Source organism: Hippichthys cyanospilos, chromosome 5 (genome assembly GCF_059441005.1).
Source record: "Hippichthys cyanospilos isolate Australia breed blue-spotted pipefish chromosome 5, RoL_Hcya_1.0, whole genome shotgun sequence".
NCBI classification, from domain to species: domain Eukaryota; kingdom Metazoa; phylum Chordata; class Actinopteri; order Syngnathiformes; family Syngnathidae; genus Hippichthys; species Hippichthys cyanospilos.
In genome coordinates, this window is record NC_142373.1 from 21,166,563 (window position 1) to 21,185,725 (window position 19,163).

Sequence of the window (19,163 nt, forward strand, 5' to 3'; positions counted from 1 at the left end):
TGGCCAAAATATGCGTGAACAAGTTATGAGATCAAGCTAGGAATTTTCTGCCTTCAAAGCAAAAGTAAAGACGGAACGATGTCTTTATGTAAGGAATGGGACGTTCAAGATCTGACACTAACTTGCCCTGCTAAGGATTGCCTTGTGATAGCATCCAGTCCAAGCAATTGGGGATCCATTGGGGATGGAACCAAAAATGCTGATGACGGTTCGACTTGGAACTTGAGACAAAAACACAAGTCATAGTGGAGTAGAAGAATATTTAGACGCCGCATTCTACGGTAGCTAAAAAGCATTTTCCAGTTGTTGGATGAATTCAGCCAGGAAAAAACTTGGCGTTTGGATGTAGTACCAGTCATAACAATTAACACCTGAATCTAATCCTCTGTCCTTTTGTGTTAAATGCAATCTTTGTGCAACAGATGTTATTGTTTTATTTTGACCAATATTGATATATTTCCCACCCAGTACCAGATATCTTATGGACATTGGATTTTGAGAGGGATCTCTATTTGGTCTGCATAATACTTGATTCAGCCCAGATTAGTTCCTGAAAACGTGGATTTGTTTAGCCTGCCCAATGGCAGTTGAGTTAGATTTATTTTTGTGAACAGATCTCTACTATGATCCTAAAAGAGGACACCTTAATGTGAATATTTTTCTGTAGAAAAATATTTATTTATAATTATTTCTTTACCTGACACATTATGTTGATGTTTTTTCTGGACAAATATTTATTAATAATTAAGTTAATGATTTATTTTTTGAACCAATCTCTAATGTAATCCCAAAAGAGGACGCTTTATCCCTAATATTTCTCTTTGGACAAATATTTATTTGTAACTATTTTACTTTTGAGGTCTGACATTTTAATTATGTTTTGTGAACACATCTCTTATTAATAATTAAGTTATTTCTTTTTGATAACAGATCTCTTCTATGATCTAAAATTTATCATTTATGTTGAGTTTTATTTTATTTTTTGGGACCAATACAAACGCAGTTTGAAAGGTTCTAAATTATAATAAATCCGACGCTGATGGCGTGTTTTCAGTTTTTATTTATTTAATTTTTTTCCCCAAAAATGCTTTGCATTGGTTAAGGGGTACTTGTCTGAAAATATATTGCACAGGGGGTACATCTCTGAAAACTGGTTGAGAATCATTGATCCATCCCATTTAATGTGGTTCTAAAATAGTCCTTTATAATCGGGTTATGTTTACCCTGTCCAAGGTTCTTATTGAGTCAAAGGCAGGGTGATTGGTAATATCCAGTTGATTCCTTAGGCAAGCGGCATCTGGTCAAAAAAGTTCACGGCAGTTGTTGGGGAACTAGGACACACTTTTAGAAATGGGCTACTGGATCACGACAGCGAGGCATTCACGGATAAATACATCATTTCGACTGTTTGAAAAAGCCACCGTTCTTTCCCTTACTTTCAAACAAATTTAGGATGTCTTTTGAACGAAGAAAATGATATCTTTTCAACTTTCACTTTTCAGCTAGATTTGACATTTATGGATGCACAAGAGGGACATTTTTTTTTTCAACCATTTTTGTCTGTGTGGGTTATGCCTCGAACTATCTTGTTACAAGATTCTGTGTGATATCAGTATCCCTGCCTTTGCCATGTTTTGTGAGAGCAACAGTGAATGAAAGTCTGGCCTTGCAGCAAAACTGCAGAATGACTGGGCACTCAATTTCTGGAAACAAGCAAGTAGAGAGCCTCACAAAGATGACTTGAGGCCAATCTGATGCATGCGGAAATAACAAAAGCGCTACTTATTAGTCACTGTAATGGAGTAAGTTGATTCCTCCCACCGAGAACATAAAAATAACCATAAAAAAATAAATAAAAAGGTAAAACTATTCTCAGCAAACCTGAACCTGGTTAAAAGGCCACCCGCATTAAATGGAACTGTGCTCAGTCAGAAAACCATCAATGAAATTTGAACGGTGTTCGCTTATGCTTCAAATAATATTTAAATGTGGTCAGTGTGGTCGTTAAAATGCAAATGAGAATAGCATAAAACTCTCAACATATACTGGCAGGATGGGTTATCGCAAAGGAAAGAAAACAAACAAACAGTTACATTCAAGCACACACTACAATAAACACCCAAAGAAATAGACCTCATTCCCATATGCTGCATCTTCACTGTGTCCTTATTCATGTTTTTTTTTCTCATCTTTCCTTGAGAACTGCGGCATTTCGCCTGCGTGGAATCTTGCCGCAGTACTCTCTCAGAATGCTAATATGCTCGGCTGATGTGGGTCAGGACTTAATCCTGTAGAAATGATTATCACTGCACGACTGGAACTTGTGCTTTAGGATATCATTATCATTCTGCACTTTTCTACTGAGCTCTACGCTTGCTTTCCCACCAAGACAATCACATCACTCATGAGAAAAGCAAAACAATTAGAATGTACACTGTTTAAAACATGTGTGGCATGACTTGGCATGTATTTGTTATAGCTGGTATTTTAATTGGAATTAAGTATGAATTTCTTAAAATACTTCAATTTTTCACTTTACATAAAGGGGCAATTGGTACCATGGAGCAACAACAACCTTTTGCTAGGTGTCTGCGTACTCGTTTGGTTGCTGCTGTTACAAGCAAAGACTTGACACAAAATGTAAGGGAAATATCCCATCACACTACAATATCACCTGTACCAAAAACAGGTGCTACAATCATTCTAGTGGTTCAGTCTTTTTTAGTAAAAAAGTTCAAGAGTAAAAAACCATGGAACTGCCAATGTGGAATAAAATTTTTTTGACAGAGCTACAACATAATGTTTGAAAGTACAGTGGAACCCCATGTCACAGTGTCGCCGGCTTTTTTTTTCATGTGCGATGTGGAATATTGAGTTTTTTCATCTTCCTTTATGGTATTTTCCCAGTTTTGCGACGAAAACAACTGTCATGACCCTAGGGGCTTGGCTGTGTTGTTTTGTTTCCATCTGCAGGCGTTTTTAAGTAATTGCACTTATTTTCTGTTGCCGTCAATGCTTCCTTGCAGCGCGTCACTACAATACTGGTATGCAATTGGTCGGCTTCTCCTCACAGAGATGGTGGTCTGCTATTGGTCGGCCTCACTCGTTTCAAAATGGCGGAACGGTAAAGCTTTGTTCTATCGTGAGCGGTTACAAAACCGTATTTAGAGTGCATTTTACTCCTGAATTCAAACTTGAATGGGTTAGCCATTTGTCCTAAGATTGCTAGTGATGCTAAAGAAAGAAGTAAGAAGATGATTTCTATGGAAACGATGCTGGAGATAATCAAGAAATACGAAGCTAGCCTAGCCTAGGTTACCCTTACTAGGGAATATGGGCATAACAAGCGCCACTCAAACGTGAATAAATCCTTTCTATATTTTTTATTCATGATGTTTTCTGATTGTATACATGTATATTATATATATGTAGCACTTACTATACTATTTTGGTACCTATTAAAAGTATAAAGTAAAAGTGTATGTACAATTTTGATGTTTTTACCTGGGGTTCTAAACACATTTGCTATTTAACATAGGTTTGGAAAGCCTGCCATACCGACCATGGTTTATTTGCCTTACGAGCTCAACCGCGGAACGGATTAATCTTGTAACACGGGGGCCCACTGTACTGTAAAGTCACTTCAACACATTGATGAAGTTGTTCAAATGTATTGGTATTGGTAAATATGTTTTAACATATTTGTAAAACCAAGGGAAAAAATGCACCGTTTTCAATATATCGCCTATATTTTACGAATACGTTCTGTTGACTTCACCAATACATTGGAAAAACTTTGTAGGACTTTGAAAAGAACAAAGCAACTCATTCAAATGGAACTTTGAAATACATTTGACGTTGACGTTGGTTCAACTGATAAAATAATCTTTACAACTGAGTATGCCAGGTAAAACTTTTGGTCTCCCTCTGAAACCATTTCCCTCTGAATTATGAGGAAGAGTAGGCACATCTGATGTCTCTAGGTGTTAAAAAAAACCACCACACTGACCATGACAGCAAAGTTCCAGACTCTTTGCCATGGTCGCCCAAGTTTGTATTCACATTATGTTCCTTTTTTACCTTGGTATATACCTATCTCACATTACAATCCTCCAAATCTTTCAACCCTTTTTGGGATCACAACTGTCCCATCATTTTTCCCAACGATTTTTTATTTGTCCCTAGGGATTTGAACCACGGTTCACTGTACTAAAAAAATAACGACCATGCTAAAGAACGAATGAAGCTCTTTGGCATTTTTCATTGCAACTGTGCTGGTTAGTCTCCCCACGTCTATAACTATTTGTGACAAAACTCTGGTGTCGAGGACCTTCAAAGCAGATTTGAACCCCGGGCAGTACACTGACCATACTGAGCCCGTTTTTCACAGAGGAATCCCATTGCCTCAAGATTCCTTCCAAATGAACAGGTCAATGGTGGCTTCAATGCTCCATTCCACCCACCAATATAGAAATGTTATCGAGTTCGGTCAAAATTGCAGCACCTGTTTATTGGAAGCCAATGTTAAGTAACTTTCAATTCTGTCTTTTATATCTAGCGCACACCCTTACTGCTGCCCTTTTACTTGAAGATAGCAATTCTCATTGCTCTTCACATTTTTCCACAGGCCATAATCCAGATCAGCTCTGAATTTGGGACACTACACACGAGTATGGGCCACAATCTACCTGCAATACAAGTTGAAGTGCTCACAATGGTACAGGCAATCTCTAAACCTTTTTTCAGAATGAGCCGGTGTGGCTTTTCATGTGGTGGGTTAGAAGCTATCCTCGAAGGTGATGAGCTCCAGCCAGAGAACAGAAGAATGACAGCACCAACGAGATAGGCGCAAGCTTTTATCTCCGAGTGTCCGGGTTTGCCCTCAGAACCGGAGGAGGCGGTTGCACTTGGGGGGCGACTACTGGAAGCTGCCGTCAGGCTGCACTTTGCTGATGAAAAAGTCCGCGGAGATGCACATCAAACTGTGAGAAGAACTCTATGTGGATGTGGCTATTTAGGGGAATGTGTGGGAAGAAAATGGGTAGATGGAGAACTCATCAAACAGGAATGATTCTTGACTCAAGCATGGTGTGTTCTGTGTGTATGCGCGCGTGTGTGTGTGCGCGCATTCTATCAATTCACACGTAAAGCCAAGCTACCTGAAAAGCAGAGGGATCTGGGTAATGGAAAAGTTAAGCCCAAGAGGAAATGCTATTATTCTATCATAGAACTCATGCACTCGTGTGTGTGCTTGAACAACTAAATGTGCCTGCATAGTTTCCAAGCATATCCACATGTAATGAAAGCAGTACCTTTTTATCTGTATTTTTATTGCCTAACTGTCCAAAGAGTGAAACTTTAGTGCAAACATAAAGTCCGCGAATACATATTAACATTGCATGAGCCCCATTAAAAGAATGACTCTCCAGTGGAGACGATGCAAGGGATTGAGGAAAGTCAGCAAGGTAAACCGGTTTAATTTAATTTAACTGCTGCTGCAGAAAGCCAAAATGGAATGCGGGTCAAGTCTATATATTAGCCAAGATTGTTTTAGTGTACAAAAAACGTTTTTTTTCATATATATATATATATATATATATATATATATATATATATATATATATATATATATATATATATATATATATATATATAAAGTAAAAGATGGCAAGCGATAAATTGAGAGAACTGTTGGAAAGAACCAAAAGTGACAGATGACTTGTGTTTCTGTTCTACTGCGCAGAATGTCAGAGGAGGCCTTACAAGCTTGATCACACTCGTGCATACACACTATGAAGGTGACGTACTTATATATTTTCGTTTGGCTCCAGACTTTCTCTCTCCGGGAAATAAATCCAGCTTAGCCTTAACAGTACACCTCATTCACAGCTAGCTTCGGATTCATACCCCTCATAGCACAAGAAACCACCACTGCGTTAAAGGTCACATTTGCCAACAGCAGCGTATTATGCGTTTTTAAAAGCCACGAAGTCCTGGAAGACTTGGACAGAAACTTCAGAGGAAAGACAAGAGTGTTCCAGCAGAGTATGTGCGATTGTGATTCTTTTCCGATTTTCTGCAGTAATTCTATTACTTCAGTGTAGAGATGTTTCAGATTTATCATAATCTTTTGCATAGCTTGTGAGACCAGCTGTATTCAAACTCTACATTGCTCTTTGGATCATATTAGTCACTTGATCAATCATGAATCACAGGTAGTACCTTGCGTCCTTTTGGTCGTACACACACATGCGTACACAGTGATCCCACTTATTCTTGGCCTCATGGCGGTCAATTCATTCCAATGGCAGGTTCTTATTTTTTGCTCGGACTGCAATTTATGAAGCAAGTTTCCACTCTTCATCCTCTTGGACTGCCTCTCACACATATTTTTCAGCTTCAATGTGAAAGATGGTCGTGCTGGATGGAGTACATGATGCTACATAGTCTAGGTCACACTGTCAGAGATGCTGACGATTTATGCAGGATGTACAGTAGAACCTCAAAATGGAATATAACACATTCCTTGACACTGATTGAACCCTAAACTGTTTCAGTTAAAAATATTCTGAAAAGGAAAAGGAAATAATCTGAAGTAAGACATTTTGTTCAGGGCTCAAACTGATACCATTAATAAACCTTGAATGTGACATGCCTTTTCACCCACCTTCGCATCCATCCATCCATCCATCCATCCATCCATCCATCCATCCATCCATCCATCCATCCATCCATCCATCCATCCATCCATCCATCCATCCATCCATCCATCCATCCATCCATCCATCTATCTAGGGGGTTTAGATATTTGTGAATAAAAATATTCTGAAAAGGAAAAAGGGAATAAAATGAAGTAAAACATTTTGTTCAGGGCTTAAACTGATACTATTAATAAACCTTGGATGTTTGACTGAAAAAATATCACTGCAAAGTCCAGCAAATTCACTCAACTACAGAAAAAGTGATTGCAGATGTAAACCTTGGTCATTCTACACATGTTCTCGAAAGAAAAGAATGGTTCAGCCAAATTAAAAAAAAAAGACTAACAGTACATTTCCAGCACACATTTATTTTATCCGTATCTTGAAATCAACAGAAGTTTTTTTAGTCAATACACATCAAATCTAATGGATAGAAAGAACATGGGACCTACCTGACATGACAGAAATCATTTTCTCCTCTCCGACATTTTATTAACCGAGAAACATTTCCACATTTATATAATACTGTCAAATTGCTGATGAATTTGTTGAGTGTTATGCTGCTATCTAATCACTTTGACATGCATCATGTGTCAAAAACCCTTTTATTTAGGCTAATTAAGGCTACAGTGCTCTATAAAGACATTTCATTACAGTATGTGGTGTTAGCACTACATATCCCCATGCACGGGGGCAAAGCACAGTGCTTGCTTCAAATGTGCTTTGAGACACGTAGTGCAAACCCAAGCTGGCCATTTCCAAACTGCTTCCAGCCACTCATTGAAGAAAGGTCCTGACTCCTGACTGTCTCTTTCTCACATTCCCTTGGTCACGGACTGTGCACACATCCAGCCAAATGTCATTCAGCACTTAAATAAGCTTAACTGTCCCAGTACAGACTATGAATGTTGAAAGTAGATTTAATAATAAAAAATATAATAAAAAATCAACTTTCTAATGTAGTTTGGTAGTGCCCAGCCCCCCCCGTAAATAAATAAATATAAAGTTTCCCCACAATGCACTATCCACCTGAAATGAACAACTCGGGGAATGTCACATTTGGCTAGGCAAAAAGACACTGCCACAAAACAGATTTAGAAATAGGTAAATAGGTGTTGCAGTTGTTCAGCATCAAGGCACCATGCAATGCTTAATTTGCCATTTGTTTGATATTAATTAATTACATTGGTCATTTCCACTAAGCAGTCGCACAAGATCCCACTTCACAACAAGCTGAGATTTATTGGCTTCTATTGTTATCACGACAGTAATCCTAGTATCCAAATGATGAGAAATGATCATGCCGATGGAAAGAATCATGCTCCAAAGCACACCACATCACATGTTAAGTATTGTGGAAGTAGTGTCATGGCACGGGTATGTACCAAAGCTGACAAGTGACCTGCCCTCAGCCATGTCGTGCTGTACAAATACTGTAGTGTTGTATCTTTTAAGCAATAACTGGAAGATTTGGAGAGGACTGGTTAAAAACTGTGACAGGTAGAATGGTGGCAAGAGACATGTACTTTGACCCCAGCCACGCTGGCCATCATTGTCAAGGGAATAATTAAAAATGAATAGGGTTCTTCTCATCTACTTTGGCTATCTTGACATGATTAAAAATGAATAAGTCTCGGGCTCAGATTCATGGGATCTTGAAAAGCTTGACCTCAGCTACCTGCCAATCGTGTGTTGGAAATCGTTAAAAATGGATTGGGTTCTTTCTTGAAAATAAGAGGGAGGGAAAAAAATCAGCCAATTGGATATCTACACAGGCTTTGCTCTGGTATATGTGTTTAATTTTTTTTATCATTTCCTCTTGACATACTGTATTGAATCTGTAAATTACTTCTTCATCATGTGCCCCAGCTGTGCATCCATGGTAACCAAAATTCCTTGGTTCCTTTTTCTTCTAAAGGGGTGATTAGTACCACAGAGAGTAGTTATTAAAGGAAGTAGAACTGGTAGTTAGACTGCCTGATGAAGAAGGTAGTTAGGAGAGGAAGGAGATAAGCGGGGAGGAGAAATTGCAGAGAAGGCCTAAATAGCGACAGGAAATTGTGAGTATCGTCTTTGCACTGAGTAAATTAGGACTCAGGAAGAAGATAAACCCCGGTTGGTATCTTTTTCTTATTTGAACCATCATACGTGTGTCAATAGATCACAAAAGCGAACGTTATGAGATGGAAAAAAGGTGAGTGAACATAATTGACTCATATCGTTGTCCAGTTTTCTCTATGAAACTTAATTTACTGAACAATAAGTACGATAGAGGCAAATCAACACAAAGCAACAATGTGTAGAACGGTAATAACCCAAAAATTAGTGTTTGAATATCCATCATGACTATCTAATAATGTGACTGCCCGACATGATTAGAATCTTTTACAGTTCAAACAGCTGTGAGTGTGATGTTACAAATATGACAGAGATGAAAAAAATTAAAACATGGGTATGGAGCATTGCACGGCAGTCACGGCAGTCCACAAAGGTTAATTAAATGCATCTGCGTTTTTTTTAACGGCGGTCTTCGTCGGTTCTGAAAGACCGTTTTAGACGATGAGCCAACTCCCAGTAAAATAAAAATCCCGGTGCCTCGGATTTGACCTTGTGGATATATTTATTTATGAAAAAATAGCCCATTTTAATGGCGCTATTACTGTGCTGTGCTTCACGTTTCGACCTCGTCTTGTGGAATATGGATGTGTAACGAGCGGGCCCGAGAGGCTGGATGGGGGAAGACAACCATAGAGAGTCCATTAACACACTTGTAAACCAGTCAAAGCTATTTACCCCATGCTGCGCCTCTCGAATTACTGACTGCGCTCAGGATGCATGCTGCAAATGGCAATTAAAGAAGAACCGTTGGCACATACACACGCTTGCTCTCCCCAAGGCAGCGGTTTGGTGCAGATCTACCGATCTCCATAGCAACCTAAGCTGCTGTGGGCAATGGCGGCATTAAGAAGATTGATTGTCATAAGAAAATCAACAGCGGAGCAAAACGAGGGCATTGGTAAAAACAATTGCATGCTTCAGTGCAACAACTGTGGATTTAGTCAGCTCGCTTCTGTCTCTTCCCGCTGCTGAATGATGCAGCCCCAGGAAATACAACATTTCAGACACATTTCCTTCGTCTGCCACCTCCTGTTTCCTAATCAAACCTTTCGCTGACAACAGCAGATGGAACAGCGGTGGCCTCTCGATCTGAAGGTGCTTCTCAGGTATTTAACCGCGAGCTCAAGAATGCTTCTGCAGCTCGTTGTGTCACACAGAGACAATGAATGGTTGCAAAAGCTGCAAGCCTGACCTACAATACCAGAAGGGGGACTTATACTTACTTCATGTCATCTGTACGCAATACGGTTTTCTCATGGTTCGCACTCTGCAGATCACTATTCTGTCGGATTGTTTCACGGATTGTTTGGAGGTGGGGCGGCTCGGTGGAAGACTAGTTATCATTGTCTGCCTCACAGTTCAGAGGTCTCGGGTTCAATTCCAGCTCGCCCCGGCCTTCCTGTGGGGAGTTTGCATGCTCTCCCCATTCTCACATAGGGTCTTCTCCTTGGTACACAGGTCTCCTCCGGAGTTCAGACGTGCATGGTAGGTGTATTGGACACTCCAAATTGCCCTTAAGTGTGACTGTGAGTGTAAATGTTTGTGTGCCCTGTGATTGGCTGGAAACCAGTCCAGGGAACCTAGTGAGGGTTAGCGGCTATAGAAGATGGATAGATGCTTTTTGGTGCACGACAGACATGATTATACCAAATATAATTATTTATATCTGCACCTCCCTTTGGAAGCCTGGTTTTCATTTTCTACACTGCTTGCATCGAAAACACTATTTATGTGTTGTGTTAGGTTTGACAGCTTTTTTTTTTAGCTCATTTTTGGTACAAAATTCAAAGCGTTTCTCATTTGAAATGTTTGAGTTATTGGATATCCATTTTCTTAAAAAAAAATAGTACACAAATGAACACATACAAGGTGGCACTGTGACAGACTGCTAAGCACATCTGCCTCACAGTGGGGAAGCTCTCCTACTGTGTGGAGTTTGCATGTTCTCTCCGTGCCTGCGTGGGTTCACTCCGGGTACACCGGTTTCCTCCCACATTCCAAAAATATACTTGCTAGGTATATTAGACAATCTAATTTGTCATTTGGTATGTTTGTGAGCATGAATTGTTGTTTGTCTTTGTGTGCACTGCAATTGGCTGGCAACCAATTCAGTGTGTATGTACCCTGCTTATTGTCTAAAGACAGCTGGGATAGGCTCCAGGTCACTCACAACTCTTGTGAGAATAAGCAGTTAGAGATAATGGATGGATGCAAATGAAGAGACTACCAAAGAGGAGCTGCAAGATTTGAAAATTAAAGAAAAAAAGGATAGAACTAAATAAAACTTATGGCTAATGGCTAATTCCGCTAATTAATTCCGCTAGCTTTCCGTTAACAGTTTTTGATAGTACTTAGCTAATGGGAGCTGCACACAAAAATCTCACTATTTGCTCTCAATTATTACTGCACAAACTGGTTTCCACACAGCTATAGATGTGTCCAATCCTAATCAGCTCTTCTTACTACAGTCTTACAAAAGATGATGAATTTTGCTCACTTGGAGGTTAAGCTCTGGCGAAAAAACTTCACATGCAAGACAAAAACTGCAATTTTAGAATCAGGACTGTTTTTGATCAAGACCGCTTAAGACCACTATTATTACTGCTGTGATCAGTGAAAAATTGCATCATTTGTAGACATAAATCAAACAAAAGATTTGAAGTTACATTTGAAGTTATTTCATAGCATTATTTGTAAAACAGCAGTATTTGGTGATTTCTCCAATATGTATGCAGTCTTGGTCCAGTTTCTGTGTCAACCTCCAAAACCCCTAGCTTTGTCTCCTACCAAAAGGTCTTGGTCTTGTCCTGGCCTATAAATCCAAAGATCATGGCCTTGTCACTGTCTTGATACTCTCTAGTCTCAACAATGTCTTGGTCTTGGTTGGTGTGGTTTTAACTACAATTCTACCTGACACTAGGAGTTTAGTAACTCCAATATAACTGGTTTTGAAGTTTACTGAACACACAGTTGCCAACGAGAATGCTTGCAAGGAAGAGTCCCTTCTCCAAGAACCTTTTTGCTGAGATATGGAAAGTTCTTATCATTTTCTGAGTGACGTCTGAGCTGGTGTCTATCCCAGACAAGTTACACCCCAAACTGGTCACCACTCCATTACAGGGAACATATAGACTCCTAACTGATCACATTCACACTTGAAGAATCCCAAGTAACTGGAGGAAACCCACATCATATTTCATGTTGCCAGTTGAGGCTACAATGCGTGCGATATGGCTGGACAATTGGTCACACTTGAAGAAGTCCATGTAACTAGAGAAAACCCACATCATAGTTCATGCTTCCAGTTGAGGCTACCATGCATGCACTATGGCTGGACAATTGGTCATCCAAGTATTTCATGAAGCATCGAATGAGAATCTTGCATGTTGATCAACTTAATGTTTTCGATTCTGAAACCAATTAATGTGTTTCCTTTTTAGAATCCCCTCGAGGCAGCTTCACCTTTACGGTTGCTCTTCGGTGGTGTTCAACTGTTCTATTCTCTAAGTCTGTTATCATATTGTACCAATTAACCGGGAGGTCTGCGAATGAAGGGAAGTGCCTCAGCTGAACAGATTCTTCAGAGCTTATGTAACGAGTAAAACGGCGAAGTAGAAAACGATAGAGAGCCAACTGTAGGAAGCCCTCTGGGAAAGATTCTCGGCTCTCATCTGTCTATCCTTTGCCTTCTTCTGTTTCTGTCTCTTCATCTTCTTCTGTCCAGCAGCTCTCTCTGCAAATGTGCCGTTCTCGCATCTCTCTGCACCACTCAATGATCTGCCTTTTTTTTTTTTCTTTTAAATATCCATGCTGGATTACCCAACACCAAAGCTCCATGTAGCTAAGTGCCAAACTCTGTCTACCAAACGATGCCACTCGATTGTCAAGAACATCAGACATCCTGAGTTTGGGATTTCTGACTCGCCACTTTTTTTATTTCTTTCCCCCTGCACCTTGCCTTGTTTTTGTGGCACTTGTTTTTCTTCATCTGTCTGTTACGTAAAGGCAGACAGAAGTGGGGCAGGCTTCAAAGTGAATGGCAAAGCTGCCTTTTCCCTACTCGCTTCCCTCTTCATGCATGTTGTTCCAGTGCCAACGCCATCCCCCCAGTCCCTTTCTCATCATTTATTCTAACTTCTCCAATCCATTCCCATCACTGTAAATGTACCACACCGTTTTGTCGGGGCTTCCGATTCTTACTGATTGCGTTACAGGATGATATCCTCTTATGCTTCGAGCTGGCAGATTTTTGGACCGTGGAAAACCTCATGCAGGAGATGGATCTCATTATTGCTGCCTCTTCCTCTTCTCTGCCTTTGTTGTATCAAAAAAAAAAAAAAAAAACAGGGAGGAATGAGCAGGGTGCACCTTCCCTTTGATTACCTGTCAGTGGGCCCCAACATTAGATGCAGACGAGGTAAAAGCTACCATTACCTAAATCACTTCTCTTTAAAGACATCGCCCTCGTTTAAATGGGAAGAACCCGTACCGGTGACTGATTCAACGAGAGTGCCCCAAGCAAACTGGATAATGGCGGTATTGATACACACACACGCACACACACATTTGTATGGCTATATTTGTGAGGACGGACATACATTGGCATAATGCCGTTCCTAACTCCTAACCCAAATCATAACCATCAGTAATGATTGCCTAAGCCTTACCCTAAAGTTAACCGTATTCCGATTCATACCCATACTCTAAAATCATGTTTTGACCCTCAAAAAGAGGTCTTAACAAGTAAATGTCCACACTTCACACTAAATCGGTAGAAAAGTCAAATCGGTTCTCACAAGTATAGCCATACAGGAAGGCACACACACACACTGCTGTATGTGCATATACAAAGCACTTGACTGACAAGACTTTATATACATGTTGACAGACATCATCAATTTAAGTAAGCTCAGGCTAAGAAGACAAGTCCAATTTGTTGAATTGATTGGGGGCGTAGCCCTTGGCCCTAACAGCAAACCGGTGCTGCTTATGTTTCTGGCCACTTATGATCACTTTGGGCATAGCTTACGGTCTGGCAACAAACTCAAGAGCCATCTGGGGTATGAGTTCAACTCAGCTCTACTCGCTTCTTTTATTCCATTTCAAACTGACCCGGAGCTGTTGCTGATAGGACACTAAGTGAGAATTTACCCTTGCTTCAATACCAATAGTTCACTGGGCATGTGAAACTTAGAAACATGCAACTTACACGACCCGACAAGTTACAGGTAGACTCCGCCCTGGGTTTGTCGACAGTTAATCACAGGGTTAAGGGGAAATGGATTATGAGAAGAATTTGCTCCTGTGGCACCTGTATGTCCGCTATATGACCCTCTTCTTTATAAAAGACACCACTGTAAATGCAAGGCTTCAGAAAACACATATGTCCCAGATAACTTAAAGCTCTCAGATAACTTAAAGCTCAAAAATTTGCCCCGGTTACAAGGTTACTATATGAATAAGTGACATCTGACCTTTTAGGAGCTGCATGAAAGCCAGCTATGTCAAACACTACCTGGCTAATTGTGCAACAGAAAACATGAGGCTGGCGGAAACAAATAACTCAGTCCACCTGACGAGACCTTTCCATCTTCAGAAAAAAAGGTTGGACACATTCTGGACTGAACACTAGTCATTCAGGTGAGACTGGGGCACTGAGTGGGAATCTAAGCCATGTCATGATCACTCTCCTAATAGGCAGAACGATGGAATGCACCCTGGACTGGAGAATTTTGTTAATCAGTCCAGTCCATTCCAAGAGATCGTGACTGGAACATTGATTGCTGCATCAGAGTTCTTCTTACGTACCTCAAAGTAGTGCATTTCTGAGATGTGCTTCAAAATTTGTGCAAACCAACATGACGTTTATGCATCTCAAAAGAAATACTAGGAGATACGGTAGAAGGTATATACAACGACTGAGTTTTTCCAATAGTACAATATAAAAACAAACAAAGTGTTCATTTTGATGACTTTATTTCTGATGATATAACTGTTTATTCAAAAGAAAAGATAATAAAATTATGCATTAGTTTAATGAAAATGTTCAAGCCTGGTTGTGATTCTTAACAATTTTAGAAATTAAGAAAAATGCAAAATCACTTTTTTTTTTTTTTTTTTGTCTTCACTCGATACTTATCTTTAGCTTTAGTTCATATACCGGTACTCTTCTGTGGACACTCCAAGATGCACACTCATTATTTTGTCTTGGGTGCTGACATCTGCCCGCTTTGTCTTTTGGGTTAAAATTTGGTTCTGCGTAGAAAAGCCCATTTCACAACCTGCTGTCTGGGTGGCTGAGGTCTTCTTGTAGAGAGAGAATATCAATGGCCAAAGGATCAGCTCATTCAGTTTGTGCCATGGTTACTGCCCAGTAAATGTGTCGATCCTCCCTGGGTTATTTTGCTCTTCCCTGCCTGAAAAGAGATGCGATGTGTACCGCAAGCCTAAGTAAGATGAGCGAGTCAGACTCGGTCTCTTACTGCTTTTGTACAAAATAAGTGAACACTTGAGTGACAGATTTTTTTTTTTTTCATCCATGGTGTTTACTGAACTGTAATATCACTAAACATTGTTTGGTGAAATCACTGGAAAAGAGGAGATATTCATTTAATATATTTTGGTGTATTTGCTTCACTGGTTATTGGGATATCAACAATAGCCCCTCAGAAAGATTCTTTTTTTTTGCAGGCTATCTGCCTGACGTTCTGCCTAGTAGAAAGTTGTCACCAAACTTTTGCTTTGCACCTCCTTTTCGGAGACTCATCTTTTTCTCGGGGAAGGCCAACAACGACATTAATTGGGCAGTGGAGTGAGCAGCCAGTCACACGGCTCTTTTGCAGTGACAGCGTCTGCCACCAAATTCAAGCCGCTGAATCGGCTCAACGGCTCCTGATAAGGTCTATTAGAAGCAGGCGTGCTGGACGGGACTATAAAACTACAGCCACTAAAAGACAGCGGCTGACAGTCTAGCGACAGGCGAATGCCTCGGGGAACAAACAGGCTTTTGTGAATGAAGGCTCAAGCGATCCATTTTTTTGCATTTCCTCGCCCAGCCAACGTCAAGTGACCGCGAAACAAGCGTCTGAATGTGACGCACAGTGGTGTGTTGTGTCTGCCTTACACGTTTCTGTGCACCCCGGCATCAGCTCTCAACCCAACCCCCTCACCCATCTCTCTCTCTCGCTCTCATCAGCCCTGTGCCGCATCGCTCTCGCTTCATTTATTACGCCACAGCCTTCTCCCGCGCCGGGCCCGGGACTCGGTGAAAAATGACGACCGCTCACACGCTTAAACATTTCGCTTTGTTCAGCTGACACACTAGTTACCGTGCCGGGCAGTGCGGGTCACCGAGCAGCTGAGCCACTGGGGGATTGCAAGCTACTTGAATGATAACACCAAAAAACTGTGCACATCTGCAACATGACCTTTAAAGCTATTTTACACGCTGGAGTTTCATAGGTAATTTAAGTATGCATTTTAAATAAGTTCAACAATTAAAACAAGATGCATTTGCAAGCGTTACGTTTCACTCCGTTACCCATGTTTTAATCACTTAAAAGAAAAGTCGTCAAACATTTTCTCTGCAATATGTTCTATGCGGCATCACTCTTCTAAACATAGGATTCTGAATCCAGCTCACTGGGAGGCCATTGTGCCGATTGCTGTCGACTAAAAAAGACACTGCAGCTGCTCAGCGCTCAAGTAACAGGCAATCACGCCTTATATGACCAAATTCAGAGCCTGGAAATATGTCATTTTTGGTCTACAGTTTGTGGCAACATAGCCACCCACTGAGATGGAGAGAAAAAAAAAAACAAACATCAATATTGCTGCTTAATACCCATTATGCAGATGCCATATTAATCAGAATATTGTGTCAATACTGGTGGTGGTACAGAGAGCATATTATTTGTGTTGTTAATGACAATGATGATAATATTATGAAAATGATAATAAAGACTATCTATCTATCTATCTATCTATCTATCTATCTATCTATCTATCTATCTATCTATCTATCTATCTAGAAAATATATAACGACTTTCTAACATACAACTTACTAACATTTATTTGTAACATCTTTTGACATGCGGTATTCAACATTTCACCAGTGCCATCGAGTGTCAACACCTGTGCTCAATCACACGGCATCTTGCAAACATGCAAAAAGTGACCACATTCTCGATCACAAACTTGCATTGTGATACCACATGACACAGGAATCCGAACGGAAAATCCCGGCTTTCACAGGCAGTGTAAAAGGGGTTTTAATAACACCAACACACATGACAAATAGAGCTGGAGAGTTTCAATTTTGCAATGCATTTGTGCTCTTTTTCACTCTATGCGCTCAGCATATAATCTCTTTGATGACTCTACAAATAGCAGTACATTTGCATCTAATTACAACATATTGCTATTTTTTAAATGACTAAAGTAAAATTCATCTATATTCTCTGAGGTCCCATACTGCACCACTATAAGAAAAATGCATACACATTCAAAATGAGGCCAACCATTGAAACACTCAACGGCAACAAAGTCAACCCAAACCATGGTGCCAGTAACTTCTTATCAGTCTCTTGCAGAAGCAGAACAGTGAAACAGAACATAATAGTCAGTTCTTTCTCTACTTATGCACTTATTTTAACCTCATTGTTCATTTTTTTTAAAATTTTGCTTTCCTCAAATTACTTGTGCCTGTGACACGTTAGGAGCTCTAATTTTCCACATCCATGAACTGTGTGTTTTGTATCGATTTTGGTGGCTATTTTGCCATTTTAAGACTCCAGCATGAGTGACTTCGGCTTTGTACAGCATTCAAATTGCAGGGTCGTAACTACAAATTTTTCAGTGGGCCGGAAAAGGGTGAGACTCCTGAGTGAGGGATGACCGTGCGTACCTCCATATTTCTTCATCATACCATCCGCAGAAAAGCAGATTATTCTATTTTATTATTCTATTCTATTTGGTTCTTAAAATTTGTTGTTTAAAAAATATGTCATTTAGTATGTTTGTTATGCGATCAGTATGTTGGTAGATTAGGATGAATGGTTTCTGTTACTGTTGGTTGTGAAGAAGAGGAATTGACTGGTCTCAAGCATCTGCAAGAAAGAGACAGGACCATTATCGATGAGGGTCTCGTGACCGACCAGTTGCGTACCCTGTTCCCGAAGAAGGAGACAACAGAATGGACTCAAAACTGCATTCCTCATCATCTTAAACCAATTGTTTACATAGTTGCCAAATGTCCCCAGCAATCCTTCAGGCCAGCATTGACTTTTATACCTAGGGACCTCTAATAAAAAGAGAGGGTGCGGAGAAGTTGTTTTGGAGCACAGTAGAAGTTACTTGTGCAGTCCTTCTCCATTATACTCTTGCATGAGAAAAACAAAAATCTCCTTCTTTGTGTATGTAATGTCTAACAGATGAACCTGACTCTATCCTATTAAAACACATGGCATTTTTGCGATATTCTGTGCAAACACTCTAAAAAGCACGCATATATTGAATTAGAGGTATATATAATCATTTTAAGCCTTGCAAATGACATATTATTAATTTAACATTCAAATCGTTGTTATTCAAACACAAATATGTGGAAAAAAATGGGTCTGTTTTGAGTTATGCGGTCAGAAGTCAACCCCCCTAATATGGGGTTTGAAAATAAGGAAAAAAACACTCAACTTATACCCAGAGGAATATGGTAATTGTTTTGAATTTATGGGACAAACCAAAAGTCAGATTGCGTTTGACTTTCTACAATATGTGAACTGACATGAGTGTAAAAATTATGTTCTGCTGTCTTGTGCCAAGGAAAAAAAAAAAAAAAAGAACGGTGTGAGATGGTCTACCAGATATATGGGAGAAGTGGACAACGAATGTGTGTGTATGTGGGCAGATAGAGAGCATAAAAGTGACAAGTGGCAATTCGGAAACGTGACTGTGGCTTGACCTCCATGTAACTCTCCAGTGCAATGTCAATTTCAATTTCACCCACTCGCCAGGGCTAGGTGACATTTCACAGCTGTGCTCAGCACACAACGCTGTCAAACTATCGAGATGGCGGGAAGAGGTTGAACAGTGAACTATGGGCGAGCCGAGGAAGGAAGGGGGCAATCTGCAACTTCAACACTCTTTGGAAAGCCATCTGACCCTTGATGATGTGTTCTGCGGAGATCAATGGACGAGGTGGTGAGGATGGGCACTCTATGAAGGGAATTTGAGTGAAAAGAAATCCCCTTTACATTAGTTCACATTGCTGTTCTGTGAAAACACAACAAGGAAATGGGGAGCTAATGCTGCTTGATCATTTTCCACTGTTAGAGAGCGCAGAGGTG

At 40.2% G+C, this 19,163-nt stretch overlaps 1 protein-coding gene across 4 annotated transcripts in view; it reads right to left on the reverse strand.

Moving 5' to 3' along the window:
- The window catches only part of il1rapl1a (interleukin 1 receptor accessory protein-like 1a), a 238,461-nt gene that overhangs the window by 47,368 nt on the left and 171,930 nt on the right, over window positions 1-19,163 (reverse strand). The gene's annotated exons all lie outside the window — the stretch shown is intronic.